At 39.4% G+C, this 27,357-nt stretch overlaps 1 long non-coding RNA gene across 1 annotated transcript in view; it reads right to left on the bottom strand.

The window, feature by feature from the left end:
- Positions 1 to 5,361: 5,361 nt before the first annotated feature.
- LOC131828147 (uncharacterized) overlaps positions 5,362 to 27,357 on the bottom strand; it is a 148,933-nt gene continuing 126,937 nt past the window's right edge. Inside the window, exons 3-4 of the long non-coding RNA XR_009352255.1 lie at positions 8,672 to 8,773; positions 5,362 to 5,422 (exon numbers count right to left, since the gene is read on the bottom strand). This is a non-coding gene — a long non-coding RNA (uncharacterized LOC131828147). The remainder of the gene's footprint in view (positions 5,423 to 8,671; positions 8,774 to 27,357) is intronic.

Raw genomic sequence — 27,357 nt, 5'->3', positions numbered from 1 at the left:
ACATACCTCAATATCATCAAAGCCATCTATGAAAAACCCACTGCAAATATCATTCTCAATGGAGAAAAACTGAAAGCTTTTCTGCTAAGGTCAGGAACACAGCAGGGATGTCCATTATCACCACTGCTATTCAACAGAGTACTAGAAGTCCTAGCCTCAGCAATCAGACAACAAAAGGAAATCCAAGGCATCCAAATCGGCAAAAGAAGTCAAACTATCACTCTTCGCAGATGATACTATATGATCTCTATACTATATGATCATATATACTATATATGATATGATATGATATGTGGAAAACCCAAAAGACTCCACTCCAAAACTGCTAGAACTTGTACAGGAATTCAGTAAAGTGTCAGGATATAAAATCAATGCACAGAAATCAGTTACATTTCTCTACACCAACAACAAGACAGAAGAAAGAGAAATGAAGGAGTCAATCCCATTTACAATTGCACCCAAAACTATAAGATACCTAGGAATAAACCTAACCAAAGAGGCACAGAATCTATACTCAGAAAACTATAAAGTACTCATGAAAGAAATGAGGAAGACACAAAGAAATGGAAAAATGTTGCATGCTCCTGGATCGGAAGAACAAATATTGTGAAAATGTCTATGCTACCTAAAGCAATCTACATATTTAATGCAATTCCTATTAAAATACCATCCATTTTTTTCAAAGAAATGGAACAAATAACCCTAACATTTACATGGAACCAGAAAAGACGTCGAATAGCCAAAGGGATATTGAAAAAGAAAGCCAAAGTTGGTGGCATCACAATTCCAGACTTCAAGCTCTATTACAAAGCTGTCATCATCAAGACAGCATGGTACTGGCACAAAAACAGACACATAGATCAATGGAACAGAATAGAGAGCCCAGAAATAGACCCTCAACTCTATGGTCAACTAATCTTTGACAAAGCAGGAAGGAATGTCCAGTGGTAAAAAGACAGCCTCTTCAAGAAATGGTGCTGGGAAAATTGGACAGCCAGAGGCAGAAAAATGAAATTGGACTATTTCCTTATACCACACACGAAAACAGACTCAAAATGAATGAAGGACCTCAACGTGCGAAAGGAATCCATCAAAATCCTTGAGGAGAACACAGGCAGCAACCTCTTCGACCTCAGCCGCAGCAACATCTTCCTAGGAACATCGCTAAAGGCAAGGGAAGCAAGGACAAAAATGAACTATTGGGACTTCATTAAGATCAATAGCTTTTGCACAGCAAAGGAAACAGTTAACAAAACCAAAAAACAACGGACAGAATGAGAGAAGATATTTGCAAATGACATATCAGATAAAGGGCTAGTGTCCAAAATCTATAAAGAACTTAGCAAACTCAACAACCAAAGAACAAATAATCCAATCAAGAAATGGGCAGAAGACATGAACAGACATTTCTGCAAAGAAGACATCCAGATGGCCAACAGACACATGAAAAAGTGCTCCACATCACTCGGCATCAGGGAAATACAAATTAAAACCACAGTGAGATACCACCTCACACCATTCAGAATGGCTAAAATAAACAAGTCAGGAAATGACAGATGCTGGCGAAGATGGGGAGAAAGGGGAACCCTCCTACACTGTTGGTGGGAATGCAAGCTGGTGCAACCATTCTGGAAAACAGCATGGAGGTTCCTCAAAAAGTTGAAAATATAGCTACCCTATGACCCAGCAATTGCACTACTGGGTATTTACCCTAGAGATACAAACGTAGTGATCTGAAGGGGCATGTGCACATGAATGTTTATAGCAGCAATGTCTACAATAGCCAAACTATGGAAAGAACCTGGATGTCCATCAAGAGATGAATGGATAAAGAAGATGTGCTACGTATACGCAATGGAATACTATGCAGCCATCAAAAGAAATGAAATCTTGCCATTTGCGACAACGTGGATGGAACTAGAGGGTATCATGCTTAGTGAAATAAGTCAATCGGAGAAAGACAACTATCATATGATCTCCCTGATATGAGGAAGTGGAGATGTAACGTGGGGGGTTAAGAGGGTAGGAGAAGAATAAATGAAACAAGATGGGATTGGGAGGGAGACAAACCGTAAGTGACTCTTAATCTCACAAAACAAACTGAGGGCTGCTGGGGGAAGCGGGTAGGGAGAGGGTGGTTGGGTTATGGATATTGGGGAGGGTATGTGCTATGGTGAGTGCTGTGAAGTGTGTAAACCTGGCGATTCACAGACCTGCACCCCTGGGGATAAAAATATATTATATGTTTATAAAAAATAAAAAATTTTAAAAAAAAGAAAATATCACATGTAAAAGAAAAAAAAAAAAGACACAAATGCTGGAATAATTGGAATAATTGAATATTAGTATAAACAATCTATTTGGATCCATACTTTGCTTAGCATATCTGTTTATCTTTATAATTGAAGATTTTAAAAAATAAAATAAACCAGAAATTTTTTTTTAAGATTTTTTTTACTTATTTGTTTGACAGATAGAGATCGCAAGTAGGCAGAGAGAGAGAGAGAGAGAGAGAGAGGAGGAAGCATGTACCCTGCTGAGCAGAGAGCCCGATGTGCGGCTCGATCCCAGGACCCTGGGAACATAACTTGAGCCGAAGGCAGAGGCTTTAACCCACTGAGCCACCCAGGCACCCCAAGCCAGAAAATTAAAAAAAAAAAAAAAAAAAAAACCCACAATGTTGACAAAAAAGTTGCAAAGCCCTAGAACAGCATGATATATATGAAGTCCAAAAATATGCAAAACATGACATATTCTTTATAGAGACAATTTATGGTAATTTATGCTTTACCAAACGGCAAAACATCCAGTTTGTATTTGTATAAAAAGTATAAAATTATGCACATAATAAAAGTAACAAGACAAAATAGTGGCTTTCTATGAAAAAGGACAGACAAAAATGAAATCAGGGTTTTGTTAGGAAAAACCCTTAAATTTTTTTCTTAAAAAAATCTAAAATAAATATGGTGTTAGTGGGTGGTAGAAAGAAAGAGAGAAGAGATGGAGACAGAAGAGAGAGAAGGGAGGAAGGAAAGTAAGAGGAAAGAACAGAAAAAAAGAGGAAGGCAAGAATAGAGGAGGGAAGAAAAAAAAATTCTCTAAAGAGTCTGAAACTGAAGACCAAATAACTGAGATTCTGTCTTTCAAGGAAGAGTCTATGAATTTAAAACCAGACTAAAGGAGAAATTTCCAGACTTTCTAAAACACTTACATAACAAACAATTGGGGTTAGTTTTGATATAACTTAATAAAACTCATGAATTTGTATTGATTAGAGGAAGATCAATTTGAATTAAACAAATCCAGAAATTTTGAGTATATAAGGGCACACAGTTCTAAAACATTCTCTGCCTACAGCTATGCAAACTGACAATAACAAACACTTTATACCTTTATGTGTGTGGCAGATATAGATCTGAAATATGAAGCAGTTTGGTCCCTCTCCTTTCTAAATTGTACCCTAGGGCAATTTTCCTTCCTTCCATCCAGAAACAAAAATTCAAAGAAATCTATGAGCTAAATGCTGATTTTTTTTTAATCTGCATGTGTATACTTTATTTTCATATACTGATCTGTAAAACATCTTATTTTTTTACCAAAAGGAGATCATAATCTACGTATCTCCTTGGCAGATAATTTTTCCAGTTCATGGTCATCATCTTTATTTCAGAAAATGTTCCTCTCACCTAATACTAGAATTTAGATTCTCCTCTTTGACAAAAATATACCTTTTAAGATTGTTTTGCACAAATCACAGCCAATCCAAGCCCATACATTGCACCTATTTTATTCTTTATGTCTCTTTTCATTTAGAACAGATCCTTTATTGTAACAATCCTGAACTGTTATTTTACAGGATACACCACATTCTAAATTTGTCCAGTCTCTTCATGATGAATTTTAACTTGTTCCTTTACTTCATAAATTAAGAGCTACATCTAAAGGCTCCATGGATTCAAGTTAAGCATATCTGGCTAGATAATGTATAAGGGATGTTACCAACTTCATTTTGCAACACTTAAGAAAACACAGAACATCTGGTTTACCCACCATTAATGATACTAAGCTTAACCACTGAATTAGAGTGGAAGAGTTAACATTTTCCCCTTTGCAACCTGAAATTAATTTGTATAGTGTTGCTTTGGCATTGTACAAGTGTTTCATTCACCATCATACATTCACTTGATGGTTTTGACATCACCTGATAATCCTGAATTAACAATTTCATTGTATCACTGGTCTATAAAGCAAGGAATAAAACAAGCAAAAAAAAGCAAAAATCCCTGCTTGCATGGAACTTACTATCTGATAGGGTAGAGAAACAGTAAAAAATTAGAAAAATACTGTATGAAGTATGTTCTGTGGTGCAAAGTGCTATGGAAATAAGGCTGGGTAGGGATGAGGATATAAGAGAGGGCTGTGGGGTTGTTATATTAAATAGGGTAGTCAGCGAAGTCATCACAAGGTATCTGTGACTTTTGTTCACTGACAGTAGACATCTAGAAAGAAGAATCATTCTAGGCAAGTGCAAAGGCCCCGGGGTAGGAGGCTGCTGGTATGTTTAAGGGACAGCTAGGAGACCACGGTGGTTGGAAGAGAGATAGGAAGAGTAAAATAAGAAGTGGCCAATGAGTACCCAAGAGAGTGTGCAAATCATGGAAGCTTTATGGGCCAATGAAAGGGCTTTGGCTTTTACTCCAAGATAAGCTGAAGTAGAGGAGCAACTTGACTATCTTACACATTATGGGAATTTCATGGGCTCCTGTGTTCAAAGTAGGCTACGCATAGACTTCTGGTCTCAGTATTAACAGGTAAAGAGAAGTTATCACTCCCACCCTTAACATAAGAAAAAAGTGGAACAAACTGAAAATCAATAATTTTCCTGGACCCATCGGAGAACTGAGGTTATAAGGCAAAGGGCCACCCTGAAATGTGGACACACAGGAAAATACAGAGATCATAGCCAAGATCTATTCACCTGGAGCAGAAGCTGCTAAAGCCATAACCTGGTAAGAACACCTGAATGGTAATTTTGACAAACTGACAGAAACAGAATATAGACTAGCATGACAGTGAATAGTTCTGGTGACTTAGAGAGACTCTTAGACTCTTAAATTTACCCTCTAAGATCCCCCAGATTCTCACAAAGAAAGAACCAAGAAAGATCCCCTCATGGCTCTGGCAAGGGGGGGCAGAAAGGTAACTATTTTGAAATACACCCAGAAGATTCTCTGTAACAAAGACCTACTCTCCAGTGAAAAAGACTTCACCAGAGCCTTGCCTCATCAAGGTCAGAAATTCACATCTACAAAAGAGAGTATGGTAGAGGCAGGAGAGGAAATTAGGAAGTTACTGTAATACCTGTGGGAGGCAAAGCTGCAGAGTTGGCTTCTTCCCATGAAGAGTTTAGAAAAGACTGGGCCTGGAGGAAAGAGAGAAAGAAAGTCAAATAGTGAATTTATTAAAAGGAGGACAGTTTATAGTCACAGACAGGGAAAGGAGAAGGTAAACCAGCCCTCTCGAATTACAGAGTGAAAGGGCACCTCTCTGACCCAGCCATTCTGCCCAGGAGAGAGGAGAGCCCACCATTCCCACAGCCAATTCATTAGTCACCTATAGGCAAATTAGGTAGAACAGGAAGAGAACCTATGGATAATTTATCCTTGTGCCAACCTTTCACCACAGTTTTTGCATGCATCCCTTGTCCAATGGGCTGTAGGATTCTGGAAATGGGCACTATCAGCACTCTTCAGCGTACCTACATGGTCTCAAGGTCAGAGGATCACCTGGATATAACCCTTCTCTTTCCTTCAAGTTCCCATCAGATCATGACAAATCTCTTGGCATACTTTTTTCCATGGCTACACCTCATGTAGTTGTGGGTCAATGTTACAGACCACAAATATGCTAATCAGACTCATTCCTGGTAGAAATGGATTCCACCAGGCCCTGAGGTCTACTGATCTTTACCCTGAAGTTCCTCAAGCATTCCCATGAAAGTACCTGAAGCTACCATAAAACTTATATTTTAACCTTCAGGTCGTCTTCTTGTTTTTGTTTTGTTTTCCAGCAGATCCAGCATCAATGCTTGTTTCTTCTCAAAATACTCAACACTATTTGTCAGAGCACAGCCTAAATGACAGCAGTCACCTCACAGTATGTAGAATACTTTCTTTTATGAAAATATCCTCCCAGACTAGGTATCTCTGGTTTCACTGCCATTTCTGTGGGAGCAACTGGAGATTCATGTGCAGCCAAGCTCAAAGTCATCTCCAAAGCACAGCAGACGAGACACATGAGGACTCCCACTTTTAGTAACTCCTGTGCTGGCCCATTTCTATGTCATGGGGACTGTCTGCATTCTGAACTTCATGGATAACATGACTGAGATTTGGGAGGTCATTGTGAATGGACAGATGGATGAATATCAGAAAGTAATGTTAAACATAGTTCTCAAAATGCTTCCTTCCAGGCAAAAGACATCCTATTTTCCACTTTTTATATTTTTAGTTGTGAAATTTTGGAAGTATATGGGGCAAAGAGAAACATAAGGAAGGTGACCTTATAAGAGACTGTTGGCCCTCATATCTGATGGTCTTTCTGACCTAATATACTCAATTTGGAAAGAACCAAGTGTAAGCTGATGATGCGCCCTGATGCTGAATTTTCTCATCAGCAAATATGTGAACAAGTTATAATATCACTTTTCTAGCCTTGGAAGTAGATAAAATCTGGTCACACAGCTGATTCTAATGTCCTCTAAATAAAAGAGAGAAATCAACTTCAACAGTTAAAAAATTAGAGAACAATTACTGAAATGCTTACCACATGTTGTGTATAAAATACTGAAAATGATACAGGTAGGGGATTATTTTTTTATATTCAAAAATTCCTTACAGTTGATATCATAGTCTACTGAACTTTATGTTTTGACTGTGACACTTTATTTTTAAAATAGATTAGGTAAGTAATATGTAGAGCTAGAAATAGAAAGGAAATCGATAAACCCCAAGGTCTTATGGAATGGAATCAGAACTTCCTCCACAAATGTAGTGAGTTAACATCTATACATGTGTAGGAAACAACTACCCCAAAATTATAAAGTCAAAAGTTAATTCCACCCTGTTACATGTGGCCAAAAGCCATATTTTATTTTAACACAATAAAGACTATACCAAACATCCCTGAAGTCTGGACTAGAGTACATAAGAACTGAACTATTTTAACAAAATACAAGCTTGGTAGTCATATTCTGTTCTGCAATTTTTCACATCAGTCACCCTGGTGTAATGCAAAATGCCTTTAGAATAATACAAACATCTCAGCTCCTAGTCGCATGGAAGGATGTCCTAGTCGCATGAACTAGAACAAAAAATTTCCTGAACAATGCGACCTACAGCTTCCTCAACTGAAAAATTGAATCAAAGTGCCTATCGTGCAAGGTTGTCATGAAAGTTATAAATAATATGGGCAAAATGTCTGATTTTGAATACCTATTCCTAATAGGCTGTGATCTTTCATTAGGTAAATCTGACCAACAATATTTGGGTCTGTTTGGCTACATGTAACTCTGTGTTGTTCCCTCCCCACCCACACACACACAAAATGAACATTTCAGTAGTAATCTGGATATTGCATTTACACATAGAAAGCTGGCAACTTCATATTTATTTAATTGCAAACCGAGAGAAGTGTGCTCTACATGATGTGGCAGAAACAGAGAGGTGCCCCTCTGATCCCCCTTCCAAAAAGAGCTCACTGCTCAGCTGTGAGGAGCATGGTTCATGCACAGCCCCCAGCTGTTAGTCCTTCAGGGTCTGTGTCAGCTTTCCAGCCGAGGTCACACCATTTGTGGGGTGGCCCCGGGCCAATGAGTAAGCCAGGCAGTGGTAGCCAAAAACATGTTCCTATCACAGCAGCCTCCAGTCAATGACTGAACAAAAGCATAAATACAAGGGCCTGGCCACCCAACGCGGCATCCATCCAATGGGCAAACTGTGTTCCAGAGCTCCCAATGGGCAGGCAGAGGCTTGGCCAGGTGGGTACACCAGACTGACAGCTCCCCCTGACCGGTCCTGCTCCCTCCCGTTTCCATTCACAGGCTTACTCCCCAGTAAATATCTTGCATTTCGAACTGTCTTGGCATCTGCTTCCAAAGAAACCAAACTGTGATACACAGCAAATGCATAAGAGATTGGTGTTACTAGATAATGGTAACAACCACCACTGCCACAAATCCCGATAGAAGAATCAGTGGCAATGGAGAAGTTCTTTATTACTTTGTCTAAAACCAAACACCCCAGACAGGGGTCTACTCTACGCCTTTTTGTTCCCCCAGCTTTACAGAGATATAACGGACATGTAACATGTGGAAGTTTAAGGTGCACAACCTACTGATTTGACATACTGACATAGGGCAAAATGCTTACCACATAATTACCACTTCTCTTTTTTGGTGAGAACATTCAGGATCTACTTCTCAGCAACTTTGAAAGACGTAACATAGTATTGCTGACTGTAATCACTATGCGATGAACTCCATCTTCAGATCTCATTCATGGTATAGCTGGAAGCTTGAATCCTTTGACTGACATCTCCCCAGTTCCCCCTTCCCCAGCCCCTGGCAACCACAACTCTATTATAAATTAACAGTCCATACCCTCAGTCTTACCTCTGCGTGTTAAGCCAATGCTAGCATATGTGCATATTTTTCTCTCTTTGGTCCAATATAAATTTGCTTGCTGCAACCTAGGCTGTCTTCTCCATGTATTTACTGTGAAGATGAAGAGAAAAGCACCTACAGTGTGATTTCAAAACATGCAAGCTGTGCTTTCGCTATTGATCAAGATTCTCAACTTCTTTAGACGTCCCTCTGAGGTCTTACTTTCCAAGCTATTAATCATTTTTATTGCTTTTCTCTGGACATTATCCAAACTTTCCACCCTGCAGCTGTCTTCTGATGAAGAGTTTCAAACTCAAAGCAGGTCTCTAGTAAGAAGCTGGCTGTATTAGAACAAGACAGAGAAGCTCAAGAGCCAGAACACCAATGAAGAGGATTAACTATGAAAAAATAGCCACACAAACTTTCTACTATGCTTACCTGTATTATTCAGTAATCACACAACTGAAATATTTTATTTGTTTATATCCCATCTCAGTCTAGAGAACATTTTGCATGGCCTTACTTTAAATGCACAAAGGGTCAGCAATATACAAGGCATGGCCCCAGCGGAAACACAAAACTTCATGTTTGCAATCAGTTCCATAATAAAGTTTTAGGATTTTGTTTATTTGAGAGAGAGAGAGAGAGCATGAGCAAGGGGAGGGAAAAGCAAAGGGAAAAGGAGAAGCAGAAGCAGACTCCTCACTGAACAGTGAGCCCAACCCAGAACTTGATCCCAGGACCCTGGGATCATGACCTGAGCCAAATGCAGATGCTTAACCCATTGAACCACCCAGACGGCCCCCATAATAAGCATTTTTAAAATCTTCTTAAAATAACAAGAATGGTACTTATACCTACACCCATACCTAAAAGTGATGGAGAAGGGCGCAACACAATGAAAGACAAGATTCTGTTAGGTTCCTCTTAATCTTTTAAAATAAGAGCTACCCATTATGTTAATTAAAAATTTTTTTTTAAAGAAGAGCTAAAAACTCTGCTTGCACTGTGTTTTCTGTAAGCTGGCTTTCTGGACCTGCAGAATCTGCTGTGACCCGCTTTTCCAGCATATTCTCCAAAAATCTCTTTATCCACTCTAAATTCCAGTTAGACTAAACTATATGCCATTTCTCTCCAAACACTGCTGCTTTCCCTAGCCCTCTGCCTTATGTTCATTTCCTATAACCTCAAGTGTATCCCTTCCCCATTCAAAACAGGTTAAGCCATCCAAAGCCCAATTTGAAAATCTCCTCTGCCTTGAAGCCCTTTCTAATGCCACGGTCACACCTTCTCCCTTCTCTGAATTCCCAGAGCACTCTGTTGCACCATCCCTTTCTACACTATACTATCTGACATGTGTACATGTCTTACATCAAGTTTCTGTGGCCAGGAAAAGTGTCTTGTTTCTCTTTGTGCTTCTGACAGCTTTGTGCCAAATATCTGCCCATTAAGTCACTGAACTGGCCACAAGTGTATGCGAGGCACTGAACTAGGCACTGGAAAACTAATCCAATAAAATCGACTTAATACCTATCCTTAAGGAAGGAACTTCATCTAGACAGAAGGAACTACCGAAAATGCAATGACCACAGTTCCACAGCAGGCAGAGGGCTCCTGTGCTGGTGTAGGAAACATGGGGAGGGCTCCTAACCTAGACTTCAGAATCAGGGAACTGTGATGAAGACTACTGTGCAAGCATTTAGCCTAGAGAAGAGGCTGGGTGGTGGTGACGGCCACAGGTAAAGAAACAGGTCATGAAAACACCAGGAGATAGACAGTTTCAAAGCATCATGAGAGAGGTATGAGGATAGGTGGGGCAGTACCTAAACTCAGAGGTGAGGCTGACAGATAAGCAGAAGCCTTGTCATGACGGGTCTTTTACATGTGAAGGGGTCAGACATTAGCCTAAGAACATGGCAAGCCCCTGCAAGGTAACCGTAATCTGTATTTTCAAACAATCCCTCTGGCTTTGGTGCACAGACTAGGTTGCAAGAGAGCAGAACAGGGAAACAGGAGGCCAATTAGTAGCTGTTTGCGGTAATCCAGGCAAGTTTTAATTGGTGCTATGATAGGAGGTTTATACTTATATATTTAAATAACCATCATTTGCCAGATTCCAACTCAAATGTATATGTACCAGCTCTCACCCTCTCGGTGAAGAAATTTTAAGTGAAACTGACAGAAAATACGAAACTCCCCATATGATCAGGGGGCCTCTGACTGTCTTGTGCCAGACTCCCTTGTCCAACATCTGGATTTTTAATACACCTGGTAACACTTAAGCATTTTAACCATATTTATCATGGAGAAATTCAGAGTTCCCAAGCACTGCTAAAGTTCACGGTTCATGTGCTCAATCAATCAATATTGCAAGCATTTTTATTTTTGTAACAGAAAAAATTACAATACTTAGTTGATAAGCAGTGAGGACAGACAGAGAATATGAACAAGAAAATCCATTACTGAGGAATGATGCCACATTTTCATTATGTTTCTTTGACCATGGGCAAAAACAACAGGCATATTTGTTCTGCCTTTGTTTAAAGCTGATTTGGAGATGAGAAACAGTCTAAACCCCACTACATTGGGAGTGTATCTTTTTGGTTAGGATATAGCATGGAACTCCCTGTGTAATATAAATCTGTTTCTGAATGGCAGAAAAGGGGCGATGGGGAAATATCCCATGTGATATTTCCTTCATGGTCACAATATATATAACTCCTCCACCATCACTACCAGGTCATGGAGAGGTAAGTGTTCTCTTTGCTGTAGATAACTCAAGGTTATCGTAAGGAACTGGGAGTTATCTTAATGGCTGCCATGACAACTAGCTAATACCAAAAAAATGAGCCATAAAAAAAAAGCATTTTGAAACAGGTAATCCTTTTTGATAAATGTCCTCTGTTATCTGATTGACTCAAAATTAAACGATCCAACTCTTTCAGTTCATCTTGAACTATGTGCCAAGAAATGACATTACTCATGTCAATGTCCTTCTTAATGAAGCTATTATCATTTGGTTCTGTTCAGTCTTAATGGATGAAGTGAGTATTTGGTTGTACTTCTTATAAAAACATCTAGACCACATGTATTATGGCACTGTTTTATGAAAAAGATTTAGGCATGATTTGCCTACATGTCTACAAGCTAATGTGGTTCAATGTCTACATTCTGTGGATCATCTTGACCATGTGAGTTACCATGACCAGGGCCTCCAGTCAGGCATGTCTCCCTGTCAGCCTCTGACCTCTCACAAAGAGGTAATAGTTCTCCCTCTTTTCATAGGTTTTATTCTGCTTAGTGACAGAGGAAAAAGCTATGCATAGTTACAGACAAGATTAAACTATAAACCCCAGCTACATGTCAGGGAAAAGAACCTTGAATTCTTTGTTCCTCAGGAGAAGATTGAAGGATATGCAGCCCATCTATTCCTTTAGCTATTCAAAAATCTTTACTGGATTAAATCTGAAAAACAAATTATATAATAGATGGTGTCATATTGCTTTCCTAATTAAACTGCTTTTTTCTGAATGTGCTTTAGAAATCTCTCATCAGTATATTTTGAGGGACAAAAGGAACAATATGAAAGCGAGCCCTATAAAATTCGGACCACAATTACTTTAAGGATGCCATCAAATACATTGTTTCTTACACTACCCAGTGACCTCTTTAAGAGGACCCATAGGATATATTTCTCATAGGTCTTAGTGCCGGAAAGAGCTGTGTTTCCCCCAGGCAATTAAATTTGTTTCCCTTTTATTGGCATAGTGAATCAGGGACCTGGTAATGTTCCTGCCTGTGCTGTCTGTTAGAAAGTTTACAGCCAAATTGGTGGTTCACAGATTCACATTAAATTACTCTATGCATTTTTCCTTATTACAAAATGAAAACATAAATATTAAAGAAAAATGGAAAATTCTGATTTTTAAAAAACAGTAAGGGGCACCTGGGTGGCTCAGTGGGTTAAAGCCTCAGTCTTTGGCTAAGGTAATGATCCCAGAGTCCTGGGATCAAGCCCCACTTTAGGCTCTCTGCTCAGCGGCGAGCCTGCTATCTCCTCTCTCTCTCTGCCTGCCTCTCTGCCTACTTGTGATCTCTGTCTGTCAAATACATAAATAAAATCTTTAAAAAAAAAAAAAGAACACAAAAATCATTTGTACTCTCACTATTCAAAGACAATCATTATTAATGGTGTGTTACATTTCAAGTTTTACTTCCATGCAAACATCCTTTGTTCTTTTTTAATGAAAATAGAATCATTCCACATACAACTTTGTAACTTCTCTTTTCACTTAACATATTGTGAAGAACATTTACATATTATTAAATGTTCTTCTACAACATTTTCAATGACCATTGAAGATAAACATCCCATAGACATACCGACACCTATTCAACTACTCCTTTGTAGTTGAGTATTTATGCTCTTTCCGTGTTAATGTTATAAATATGTTCTGATGGAATTCTTCATAACTGTATCTTTACAATAATCTTTTATTATTTGCTTATGGATGAATTTCTAACAGTAAACATGATTGGGTCAGAATTATGCAATATTATAAGATTATTACTAGGATAAGGAATTTGCTCTTTAAAGAGACTGCCAGCTTTTGGTCTGACCAAAAGTCTTATTAAATGACCTCATGTCAGCTACAGATACTTGTCTGAATTGTTTGACAGTTCAACACATGTGTGTACATACCACACACACCACACATCTGCAGAAACACAGATTATCTGTGTCTGTTGCTGGGTTCATCTGAACAGATACCATGAGGTAGCTATCGGCTTACCGTGACTTTTCTGAGAATGGCCCCACAGGGATACGCGCCACAAGGATGGGCCCAGCTTCTATGTCTCTGTTTAATTTCCTGGTTAAATCTGTTTAGGTTAAGAGTGGACATTCGATCCAAGCTAGGCCATTTTACTCTTTCTCTTAGAAATTTCACGAAGAAAAAAAAAAGACACAGAAACTAAATTGTTAGAACTGACCCATTAATTGAAGTACCCCCCTTCCATGAGAATATTCACAAATTCCTAAGAGCTGCAATGACCCTCCACTTTTTGACATAGTTTTCATCAACACCAAATCAGGCTAAATGGGTAGCCTCAGCAATGGGTAATGATTAAAATAACTTACACTTATTAGATGCTTACAATGAACAGGCAATGTTCTAAGAACTTTATCTATGTTAATTCACTCAATCTTTATAACAATGTTGTGAGGTAGCTAATATAAATATCTTGCTTTTAGGGATAGAAAACTGAAGCAAAAAAGAAAGGTAAATGATTTGCCCATTTGCCCAAAGTCAGGTTGCTTGTTTGTGGCAGGGTTGGAATTCTGAGCCAGAATAGTTTGGTTGCAAAGTTCATGTTCTTATTTATGCACTGGAGTAGCCACCATTCCTTAGAAAGTTGTGGAAACCCTGTGGCACTACACCCAAATGACCATGTTGTTGTCCCACACCGGTGCAGGCAGTACACACATAGATCCTACAATTGCAAGGCTCGTGGTGCTCACAGAGACTAGCGAACTGGCTTTGGGGTAGCTGCTCAGCTGATTCAGTGGATGGTCATCTGAGGAACATCCTTTGGAATGGAGGGCTCGTCCTGCTCCACCACACAAATCATGTTCTCACTCGACTCATGCCCAATTAGAGGTTGAATTTGGTTGCTTTTACCTGGAATCTTAACAGTATTTACCCTCATGGATCCAGGAAGAGCCTTGATTTATACCTTAAGGATGGGGTACTATTATTATTTTAGTATGATTATTATATGAAGAGATCAACTCAGGCCTCACCTGGAAAGCAAGAGCTTGGAAGAGAGCTAGAGAGATATCACCATGTCAAGGGTCAAGAAAGAGATCATCCTTCACAATGATAAGCAGTACTATTATCAGGTTTAAAACACACTTACTGAATTGATGGCGAATAAGCATCAGATTGTTGTTTTAGCTTGCATAACGTGTACTGTAATTATTTCAATGACTGAGGTCTTTTGAGGTGAATGCATTTTCAGTGGCCCACTTGACATTCCTAGATGGAAACTATACAGGCACAGAGTGGATTGTGATCAGTTCTCTAATAATGACTTCCTGCAATAGGTCCCCACTGGCTTGATTAAAAACAACATCACACTAAGAGTCAGAAACCCAGAAATTCTCTAATGACACTACCCCTCTCCAATTTTAGAGTTTCTACTTCCCCTCAAGTTCCTCCCAAAGAGTCTGGGAGTCCCAGGCTCTGCCTCCTCTCCCACATACCCCCCACGAGGACCCCCAGCCACATTCCCCTCTCCTCCAGCTCACAGTGCCCACTACCTTGGTATCAACTGTCCTGCTGATGTCCGCTGAGGGCACCACAGCTGCTATGCACAGCAACTAGATGCCTGTGCCACAGCTAATCGTCACCAAATCTGTGCACAAGCCCCCAGTGCCTGCTCTCCCAACTCAAAGGCTCCTGAGGAGAATGTCGTTTCCTGTTCCTGCAGGAGCTGCTGGCTCCAGAGCCACTGCCCACAAGCACATCCACTGGTCCTCAGAGAGCACAAGTTTGTCGGCTTCTCAGACTAGTGACTTTCTCCTTTGTAGCCACCTCAGTCTCAGAATAATGTACCAGGCAGCACCCAAAGTTACCTTCCTTTTCTCCCTGGCCCCATCACCTTTGAGCCATCTTTGTTCACTCCATTTGTCTTTCTTCAGGTTGTGTTCTTTCCTTGGAGACTCGGGGTCTCTCGTGTAAATAGACGCCCCCCTCCATTAGACATTCCAGACATGACTGAATACGCGGGTAAACATTTATTAGGTTCAGACTGGGATTCTTTCTATAGTATCTATTACCATTATTGCTATTATCCCATCATCATCATCATCATCATCATCATTAACCTGATGAACTAGGGTCTATCAGTGACACTCACCATATATCAGACCACATTGGGGAAAAATCAAATGCACTCGCTTCCTCCATCTCATTTTTCCAGGACAAAAACATTTCTAAAAGACCTCCAATATTTGATAAGCCTAGCATCATATTTTTCTTCTTTAAAATAAACATAACTAATGTTACATACTAGAGAAAGATACGTATAAGAAGCTTAGTACTGGCTTTTTCTTTTTGCATATACATATAGTGGATGTTGCATATCAGAAGAGTAAGAAGAAAAGAAACTTCAAATGGTCTCTGTATTAGATATTTAGCTTTGGAGTTTAAAGGTCTGGGTTCAAGTCATACCTTACCTTTTAACTCACTGTGGGAAAACCTCAGAACCATTCCTGACTTCAGGTTCCTTATTAATAAAATGATGGGAATGCAGGTTGTTTCAACAAACATTTTGTAGATATTCAACTCCAAGAACCAAGGAAGTTCTTAACAAATAATAATTATTTTCATTCTGATATTTCATCATTCCCAGTGCTAATAAATCTGAGATTTGTCCATTTGTCTTTTACTTTGGAAAAAAGTATACATATATATGAATGTGTTTAGGCACTGCACTTGGAACTACGGAGAATAAAAAGATGAATAATATAGATCATGCCCTTAAAGAACTAGTATTTGAGAATGTACTGGAGAATAAAATTTAAACAACTATAACAATGTATGTGTGTGTCTAACCACACAACAAATTACCCCCAAACTTAATAGCTTAAAACAAAAAACATTTATTATCTAACAATTTCTGGGGGTTAAGAATTCAGGAGCACCTTAGCTAGGTATTTCTGACGCAGAGTCTCTCAGGAGTTTGAAGTCAGGATATCAGCTAGAGCAACAGTCACCTGAAGGCTTGACTAGGGTGGCAAGATCTGCTTCTGCAATGACTCACTCACATGGCTGATGGGAAGAGGTCTCAATACCTTGCTAGGTGGGCCTTTCCACTGAGCGGCTTGGGCACCCTCACAACACAGTAGCTACTCTCCCCAAAGCAGGTGACCTGAGAGAGAGGAAAGGTAGAAACTGGAATGTCCTTTATGGATGCCCCTCCAAAGTCACAACCATCATTTCCAGAATATCCTGTCAGCTCTATTTAATGAGGGAAGGGGCTATATAACGGCATGGATAGCAGTAGGCAGGAATGACCAGGAACCATCCTGGAAGTTGGCTACCCCAATACATGATGGAGTCTCTTCAGGTTTTACCTATCTGCAGGTCAAAGTCACACAGATATAGTAAACTTCACCAGCTCTTGCCCCCATCACTTACTAAACATTCCACCTCTTAAAAGTCTCCTTTTGTCCTCAGCATTTTTGAGAGTTCCTGAAGAGGCTGCCACACTGCCACATTCTCCTGCCTAGAATAGTGGCTAGGCATGACTCCACCAGGCATTGTCACTGAGGAACTGGAACCCTGGGTGCCAAACCAGGTAGAATCTGTATCAAATACAAGGCATCTCCTCTCTACTCAAAATCTCCCTTCTCCTCTGGTAACTAGGTTTTCTGTTGTTGTTGTTGGGCATGATATTGTGATTTATAATAAGAAATAGATATATTTGGTCTTCATTCCTGTTTCTGGCCCAGAACTCCTAAAAACTTTGGAATTTCCTAAGTTACGAGAGCTATACAGGTGTCCTTTCTTACGTTATGAGCTGATTTGTGAACCCCACCTAAGGCTGGGGGCTAGTTGCTGGAGGAGCCAACCATGAGAGGGTTAGAACTTTCACTCCCACCCCTGACCTCTGGGGAGGGAGAAGAGCTAGAGATTGAGTTCAATCAACAATGGCAATGATTACATCAATCGTGCCTACATAATGAAGCATCAGTAAAAACCCAAATGAAGAGGTTAAGGAGAGCTTCCAGGTTGATGAAACATGGAAGTGCTGGGGGAATGGTACACTTGGGGAGTCTGTAGAAGCTCAGTCCTTCCCTCTACCTTCTCTATGCATCTCTCGCATCTGGTTATTCCTGAGTTATATCTTCTTATTATGAACCAGTAATCTAGTAAGCAGAATGTTTCTCTGAGTGTTGTGAGCTACTCTAGTAAATTAATTGAATGTAAGGAGGGGAATATTGGAACCTCCAATCTATAGTCAGTTGGTCAAGGGATAAGTAATATCATTTTCAGCCTCTGAAAGTGTGGATAGCAAAATCTTAGAGCTGAGCCCTTAACTTGTGGAATATGTTGCTCGACCTGGGCAGTCAACATTAGAATGGTGTTGAATTGTAGGACACTCATTCTTTTCAAAGAATTCCACCACCAACATTGGAATTGGGTACAGACCCCTTTATTGGGTCAAAGTCATACCTCTTTAGTTCTTCCTCCCCCAGCATGCATTCTCTTTCAAAAGCTCCTGAACTGCATACAAACAGCCTTGTCTCATCAGTTTACCAGACTGGCCCAGAAATGTCTGTGTTACCCTTAGACTAGGTATTTCTACCCTACTCTGCCCTTTATGTTCAGATACACTTATAAGAATAAAACTAAAAGTTAAAAATGCCATTAAGATAGATGAGTATTTTTATATACTTGCTGACTCTCAGCCCTAGCTGGTATCTTCCCACTAACTAAATTTCCATTACAGCTACTCTTGTAATTAGGTCAGATGGAGTCTGAAGTCCAGGCTGTCAGTCACTGGGTGCTAACCTGTAGTGATAAACCCTGTAGCCAAACACGGGTGGATGAACAAACAGGTCAACAGCCACTTTAGTTAAAGGACTACAGAAAGGCTGCCTAAATCTAAAACAGAAGCTTTTTCTGCACACTCAAATCAAAGGGAAGGCTGAAAGCAAACTTTAAGGATTATTATAGTGAGCTCACCTTTAATTTTATCCACTTCCCCCACTTCATGAAAAATAAAAAACAAACCTGTATTTTTAGCCATCAACTTTGATATTCCTCGATAAAGCTTACATTTAAGCATAAAGCTGGTGCCAGCTGGAGTCCTCAACAGAAAGAGTCCAGTATTGGTCCCTTGATCCCTGATGAAGAGCTCATGGCCTTAAGTGAAAGTTTCCATCACTGTGGAAGCCAGAAAACATCCACAAACACAAGTAAAATGACTCAAGATGCTCATTTATAAAAGCAGGAATACACTATCTTCCGGACATCCAAGGCAGAAAATCGTAAATGAGGCAGGTTCTCATCTGACTGGTAAAGTTTTGTAATAGTAAAAACTCTCACTGATGGAAATTCACAATAAAAATGTGAATTCATGAATCCTGAATTGGAAATTGACACATTCAGTATTATCATAGCAGAAGTCTAGCTTTGTTAGGCAAGGAGTTCTTCATAATGATAACAAAGGTTAACTGTGCTAAGACTTTCAGTCAGAAATGTTTCGATACATGAAACAATCTGAAGGATCACATCAAACCATGAACTCCTTGCAAATGCACATGCGGTGTATTCATTTCCCATTACCACAGTAATAAATTACCATATATTTAAAATAGTTTGAAACAACACTCATTTTGTTAGCTCACAGTTATGTAGATCAAAAGTCCAAGTACTGTGAAACTCACCTGGTTCCCCAGCTTAGAATAGCACGAGGCTCTAATCAAGGTGTTGGCATGGCTGTGCTCTTTTCAGAGACTCCAGGGATGAGTCCACTTCTAATCTCATTCAAGTTATTGGCTGGGACATGCAGAAGAATGAAAGTGGACCATTGCCTTACACCACACAAAAACAGACTCAAAATGGATGAAAGACCTCAATGTGAGACAGGAATCCAGCAAAATCCTTGAGGAGAACACAGGCAGCAAACTCTTGGACCTCGGCCGCAGCAACTTCTTCCTAGAAACACTGCCAAAGGCAAGGGAAGCAAGGGCAAACATGAACTATTGGGATTTCATTAAGATCAAAAGCTTTTACATAGCAAAGGAAACACTCAACAAAACCAAAAGACAACTGACAGAATGAGAGAATATATTCGCAAATGACATATCAGACAAAAGGCTAGTATCCAAAATCTGTAAAGAAATTATCAAACTCAACACCCAAAGAACAAATAATCCAATGAAGAAATGGGTAGAGGACATTTCTGTAAAAAAGACATCCAGATGGCCAACAGACACAAGAAAAAGTGCTCCACATCACTCGGTATCAGGGAAATACAAATTAAAACCACAGTGAGATACCACCTTACACCATTCAGAATGGCTAAAATTAACAAGTCAGGATGCTGGAGAGAATGCAGAGAAAGGAGAACCCTTCTACACTGTTGGTAGGAATGCAGGCTGGTGCAGCCACTTGGAAAAACAGCATGGAGGTTCCTCAGAAAGTTAAAAATAGAGGTACCCTATGACCCAGCAATCGCACTACTGGGTATTTACCCTAAGGATAAAAATGTAGTGATCCGAAGAGGCACGTGCACCCGAATGTTGATAGCAGCAATGTCCACAAAAGCCAAACTATGGAAAGAACCTAGACGTCCATCAACAGATGAATGGATAAAGAAGATGTGGTATATATACACAATGGAATACTATGCTTCCATCAAAAGAAATGAAATCTGCGATGACGTGGATGGAACTAGAGAGTATTATGCTGAGTGAAATAAGTCAATCAGAGAAAGACAATTATCACTTGATTTCCCTGATATGAGGAATTTGAGAGGCAGAGTGGGGGTTTGGGGGGTAGGGAAGGAAAAAATGAAACAAGATAGGATCCGAAGGAAGACAAACCATAAAAGACTCTTAATCTCACAAAACAAACTGAGGGTTGCAGGGGGGTAGGGAAGTAGGGATAGGGTGGCTGGGTGATGGACATTGGGGAGGGTATGTAATATGGTGAGTGCTGTGAAGTGTGTAAGCCTAATAATTCACAGACCTGTACCCCTGGGGCAAATAATACATTATATGTTAATAAAAATAATTAATAAAAAAAAAAGTTATTGGCTGGGTTCAGTCCCTTGTACTTGCAAGATGGAGGCTCCTGTTTTTTGCTGACTGATAGCTGGGGACTAGCCTTAGATCCTAGAGATCTCTTTCTGGTCCTCCTTGTACATGGCCTCCCTCATTGTGAAGCTACCTGACTTCTTCTTGCCTGCAGCCAGAAGAAAACTCTGCTTTTACGAGCTCATCTGGGACTCCTGGGTGGCTCAATTGGCAAAGCGACTGCTCAGGTCATGATCCCAGAGTCTGAGGATCAAGACCTGCATCAGGCTCCCGGCTCTGCAGGGAGTCTGCTTCTTCCTCTGACCTTCTCCCCTCTCAGGCTCTCTCTCACTCTCTCTCAAATGGATAAATAAAATCTTAAAAAAAAAAAAAAAATCAGGATGAAGATGATAATATAAAGAATGAGAAAGTAACTCATTTCTAAAGAAACATCCTGTGGTGAAAATATTTGGGGGACCTCGGTGGCTCAGTGGGTTAAAGCCTCTGCCTTCAGCTCGGGTCGTGATCCCAGGGTCCTAGGATCTAGCCCCGCATTCCACTGGGCTCTCTGCTCAGCAAGGAGCCTGCTTCCCCCTCTCTCTGCCTGCCTCTCTGCCTCTCTGTCTGTCAAATAAAATCTTAAAAAAAAAATTAAAATTAAAATTTTTAAAAAGAGCTCATCTGATTAAACTGGGCCCTCATGGATAATCCAGGTACTCTCCATATCGTAAATGATTAGGGACTTCAACTACATCTGCAGTCTCTTTTGCCACATAGGGTAATATAGTCAGTGATGTGATACCAGAGAGTGAAGGTCTTGGGGCCAACATTCTGTCTACCTCATGGTGGAAGAGAATGGAGAAGGATTTCCAGGACACCTGGGTGGCTCAGTGGGTTAAGCCTCTTCCTTTGGCTCAGGTCATGGTCTCAGGGTCCTGGGATCAAGGCCCACATCGGGCTCTCTGCTCAGCTGGGAGTCTGCTTTTCCCTCTCTTTGCCTCCCTGCCTACTTGTGATCTCTCTGTCAAATAAATAAATAAAATCTTTAAAAAAAAAGAGAGAGAGAGAGAGAGAAGGATTTCCTCTTTGTAATTGCACTTCTCTATTGCTTGGACTTTTTTTCATTATTACAAGGAATTTATTAGTTTTGTAGTTTTGAAAGCCACCTTTAGAAATACTTAAACAATCATCTATTTTCAAGTATAGTCCATTTTCTTGAGAATCCCTCATTTTATATAATATAAATTGCATTTGTATCTATTAGTTTAAATAGGGAAATTGACTAGCTATCATTGTTTGGCTGAGTGTGATTTAAGATGGGAACTGTCAAGTTATAAATTACATTTGTAAAGGTTTTTACAAGGAAATCTCTTTCCCCAATATTTTTTCAGTTTTTTCAAATATTACTGGCATCATATACAGGACTGAAAATATATCTCCAAATTTGATCAAACATAATTTATGAAAAAAGTCTTATGTAACTAATTAAACTATTGAGATTTGAAAGCATGCATTATGTACTCACAGCACTAAGCATTGTGAAAAACAAAGAAGAGGGAAATGACCCCATGTTACTTGAAATCTCACGGGGAGAACAAAGATAAGAGACACAAAATAACAGTAACTCTCCTGGGTTGGGTACAGTTGTACCTCTGGAGGTCAGAAGAAAGGACGGCCACTGCCAGGGCGGGTGGGGGGTGGGTGCTATGTATCCCAAAAGAGCAGAAATTTGAGCTTGGCAACCATGTCCTCTTTTTGAACCCCTGTCCATCAGCAACTCCTTCCCAAGTAGGGAGCCTGGTTAGAGCCCAGAATCCTAAATCCCAAGGGAGGGAGCAGCTGCTGGGTCACTGTGTTCCAACCTCCTCTTATCACACCAGTGCAAATTCTTCAGGGCTCTGACACAGACACCTGCAGAGGCAATCCAGGCAAATTATGATGGTCTTTGCTAGCCAGGGTCAAAAAAATTAGAAGATATCACAACAAACTTAATTCCTGCTCCGTGTGCTATTGCGCAGTAAGGAATAACATGTGAAATATGCAGGATTTGGAGCAGCAGCAAGATGATCAACAGTCAAATATTCTAATTCTATCATACCCTATGATAAGAACCCTTAAAATATAATCAGGTTGACCTTCAGTTCTCCTAAACGGACTTAGAATTTTGGCAGTGCGTGAAGGTTGTTACTGCATAGCTTTTCTTTTCACATCATAACTAGGATTCCCCAACTTCCTAGGAATATTTATCCATCAGTTTAAAGTTATTTCTCCAGAAATGTTAATGGACTACCTCAGACTATGTCTACCTCTCCTCACAGTTATCAAGGAGATAATTTGACTTGGACCCAAAAAACGCTGTTTATCCTAACCCATCCCAAAAGAGGTTATCGGCCAAAGTCAAATACATCAGTGCCTGCTGTTCTCCATCCTGTTACATTTGCCAAAACGCTGAATAAATTTAGTAACATTACACAGAGTGCCTCTCAGACGAGGCTATCTGTGCTATTCAAGGAGGCTGGAACCTGACACCAAAACATGATGGAGGTTAGTTCTGTCAGAGTGGTATTATTAATAACAACTCTAGGAGTCAATTAGTAAATAATAATAAACTTTTTTATAGCTCTCTACAGTTTAGAACACCCCCACTGCACTTTACCTAATAATACCCAGCATAGCTGGGTTTTATTGTCGCATTTTCCGGCAGCTTCTGGCATAGTGGAAAGAGCATTACTCTTGAAATCGAACATTAACTGGGCTCAAAAGTAACCTAAGTCCTTCACCAGCTATAAGATGGCGGGCAAATTCAACTAACTTCTCTGGGCCTCACTTCCTCATTGGTACTAAGGGACTAATAATATTTACTTCCCAGGTAAATACTACTCAACTGAAGAACTGAAATAAATTAAAATACACAGCAAGAACTTAATAAGTGGTACTGTGAATTCTCTCTTATAGGATGAGGACACTAAAATTCAGATATTGGATTACCTATCCAATGTTACAACAAATAAATGGAGGAGTCCAGGCTAGAATTTAGATTGTCTGGTAAAATGAAATGTGAGTAAAAATGTCTACTAAAATGAGATGTGTACCACGCATACATAATACGTCTCTTTGTTCTTTGACATGAGGGGAACTACATAGGTGGAAGAGATGAGCAGGTTGAAATCTGGTGTCAGCATCCATTTTCTTAATCCTGACATCAGGAAAATTACAGAATCAGTTACATATAGAATTTGCACAAGGAGTCATGAACCAAGATGTAGTCAGGGGGCTAATCTTCTAAGCTATTCCACGGCTGGACAAAACACTTTCAGTGAAGGATACATTCTTAGGTAACTAATTTAACTCGAGGCAGAGAACCATATGAATTCTTCCCAAGTGGCAAAATTATCTCTCCTCCACAAATGGGCCCCCTCTGGGATCTGATGTGAGCAAAAGAAATGATCAGGAAATACCAGGAGAAAAAGAGGCTACTTTGAGACCTAATGTAAGCTCTTTTTCAGGAACTGTGAAGCATGCAATGCCATCATAATGTAAAATGCATTAAACTGTCAAAGTGAAGATCCTGTCTTCAATCATGTAAAGTCCCTCAAGATTTCCATGGTAAATTTTGCATTAAGAAATCTCCTAACCCTTTCCCCACCACTACCAAAAAAGTTGCCTTAGAAAGTAGAACAAGTAGAAATATTTTAACAGAATGTGTGGCACATAAACATACACCAAGTAAAACTGCAAAACCTTTCCTTAAACTGAATAAATTGAAGGCTAAAATTCCATGAGTATTCCATAAGTGTTTCCATAAGAAATTCCATAGGTAGCATTAATTAGATACTATTCTGCTTAATAACACACAAAAATCAAACTCTAGTGACGAGGTGTTAATAATTATTTGTTAGGATCTTCCAATTTCAGGTTTGGCATTATTAGAGAAAACTGATCATTTAAGTAGGCTATGCAAATTTCCTTAGAAATGGATACAGGTCTCTATTTAGACATTTTGGAATTTGATAAATATATTCTTTATTTCACTTTGAAGATGAAAGTACTTGATAACCACTGTTTAGAAAATTCTAATTTTAGACCTCATGGCATTTTACAATCTAGAGGCTCTTCATCTAATAAGAGATTTACTGATAAAAGGCAGATCTTCTGCCTTCATAGACACAATGAATACAACTGAGTCATATCTTTTTTCCCCCTTTTCTCCCTTTCCTTTTCTTTTGTAGTCTTTTATAGTCTGGGAGCATGATTATGAGAACTTGAGTCCTAAAAATAAAACTAAAAGCTCAAGGCTTTGCTGAACATGAATTCCCACACACTTCCATGCCATATTCTCCCGCCTCTGGTTTCCAGTTCCCTTAAAGGGCTCTATCTTCTATGGATGATGACAGAAAAATCACTCATAATTGCTGAGCCACGGGGAATCATACTGAAGGAGCCAAATAGATTCTCTGTCAACTGTACAGAATCCCAAGCACATTGTGTTCCATGACCGTTTTGTAAACTTTAAGGATTTTGCATTCATGCTCATTTCAAAACATCAAAATTTTGCCTCATATCTACAAATTATCCCATATCCTTAATTTAAAAAGCTCTTTTTAAAAGATGGAAAACTTGCTGTCCAACTTAAACATATCCGAAAAACACTAAAAGAAAATTATCTATGGGTTTGATGAGAAGTCGAACTATTCAGTCTTAAGCATTTTAATAGATTTTTGTTAAAATCAAAAGACAATTAATCAGGAGTTATGATTTTTGCCTAAATTCCTGGCAATATAACCTAGACTTATCAAAAAACATACCATATCATCTACTGAAGTCTACATGTCTAATTATTTCGGGTATTGCTGAACAAAGCAAGAATAACTACAAAGAGAGTGGCCATATTAATAAACATAAAAAAGATATCCATAGTTTACAAGTCAAGTAAAGTTGTCTGATGTCTATAAATGACAACATACAATAGTAGAGAGGTTTTCAAGCATTTTTTTAAATAAAAGCTCATTTAAGTGAAGTCTTAGAACCTTAATAAATAAAGCAATTAAAGTTCCAGGTGTGCTAATTAAAGTGGACCCCGGTGTTAAAGGCTCAAGCTTTCCCTCACCCTCAAGACTGGTTCCAAACCACCTCCACAGATTTCTAGAAATCAGCAATTAAAGACCTGAATTCTAATCCTATGACTGGCACCAAGAAACTGAATGACACTGGACAGGCCAGTCAATTATTCCAAACCTACCCTTTGGGATGAAAATGGATGGCCACTGATAACTACCCCACTTCTAACACTCTATGATTGGGATAATTTGGAACATGGTTTACTTGTTGTCATATCCCTTAAAAGCATTCAAATCTGTATAAAACTTCAGCCAGTGAATTTTCATCTCTCCTACACTGACTGACATAGGATCTGGCAACACAAAAAGGCTTTTCCTGCCCTGCTGTGTTTTTCCCATCAGAACTGTTTTTCAACAACATACAGTGGAGCCACCAAATCTAATCTTTCTGGCCCTCGGTTTCTTTTACAGTTTATGGACAATTTCAGAGTTTACTCCTAAAAGTGAGAGTCTTTTTTCCTAATATATTCTTGAAGTTCAAGTTTTCTTTGCTGTCTCTTACTTCAAAGACACAAATAATGTTTAAGAAACTCAACACTAACAGAATTGTACTATTTTTAGTGTAGGTGCACAAAGTGCGCAACTAAAACTGAGGTGCTATTTTAAAAGAATTAAGTTGCTATTAGACCAAATAATGACCCACTCCAATCTATTCAGGTTTTTAAGGACTTGCATGGTACTAATACCCTCTAGCCTTCACTGAGAAGCTCATATATAAAGTAGAAAAAAGAATCTCTCTCTACTATATTGATTTTAAATATGAGCTTGCACTTTAAAATACGTATACATTAATTCATGCCATCAGAATGACCATTACGCTCTTTATATTTCAAATATCTGTCTACAAATACTTCACAAGCAAACAATGACTTAAGTTTCCCTACACTACAAGAGCAAAACCAAACCCCTGAAAGATGCAACACTGTGTCCCCATCTCCCCACACCAAACTGAATGATGCTTCCCTTAAACTTAAAGAAATAATGTTTTGGGTGTCCTAACTAGGAATGCGACCCATCCCAACACACCACAAACTGGTCCTTTCGAACTTTCTTCTGGACATTTGTGTAGCCTTCAGTGTAATGGGCTCAGATTCCACCATGCACTTCTTTAACAAGAGATCCAAGGGTCTGCCTTGAACATGGAGAAGAAAAAAAGCCAGGAATCCACCTGCATAATTCAGGAGTCTGTGCAGATTAGGTTTGTTTCATGAACCACTTTTCTGCCTAGCATTGATCTCATAAACACTATTTTTTTTTTTTAGAATTAATATATGTTTAGGGAGCAAGTGAGTTTATTTGGACACACGTGATTCATTCTATTCAATTGCTGCCAACTGGATGACCAACAAGAATTATTACTCTCCAGTTCCCTTTGGCATCAATGCCAAAGTTTCTAGAACCAGACTAGAAACTTCTAAATTCACTTGGATGTTTCTACCAGACCAAAATTGCCCACAGTCATCTTATACTCTCCTGCCAGTCCTGCTCCAATCCCCGCCACAGGGTGCTACACTAAGGACTTGAGCTCTCAAACGTAGGAAAGTATTGCTAGGAACAACAGGGGCCTGTTACCAGATGAGGGAAAGAGAGAGATCACAGGGTGATAATGAGCCTGGCAGAAAGCATATATATATCTTGCAGAGTTTTTTTGTTTTGTTTTGTTTTTAAAGATTTTATTTATTTATTTGACAGAGAGAGATCACAAGTAGGCAGAGAGGCAGGCAGAGAGAGAGAGAGAGAGGAGGAAGCAGGCTCCCTGCTGAGCA

The sequence above is a fragment of the Mustela lutreola genome, chromosome 3, assembly GCF_030435805.1.
Source record: "Mustela lutreola isolate mMusLut2 chromosome 3, mMusLut2.pri, whole genome shotgun sequence".
In the NCBI taxonomy this organism is placed as follows: domain Eukaryota; kingdom Metazoa; phylum Chordata; class Mammalia; order Carnivora; family Mustelidae; genus Mustela; species Mustela lutreola.
Note: the sequence above shows the minus strand (reverse complement) of the source record. Positions and strands in the feature narration are given on the sequence as shown.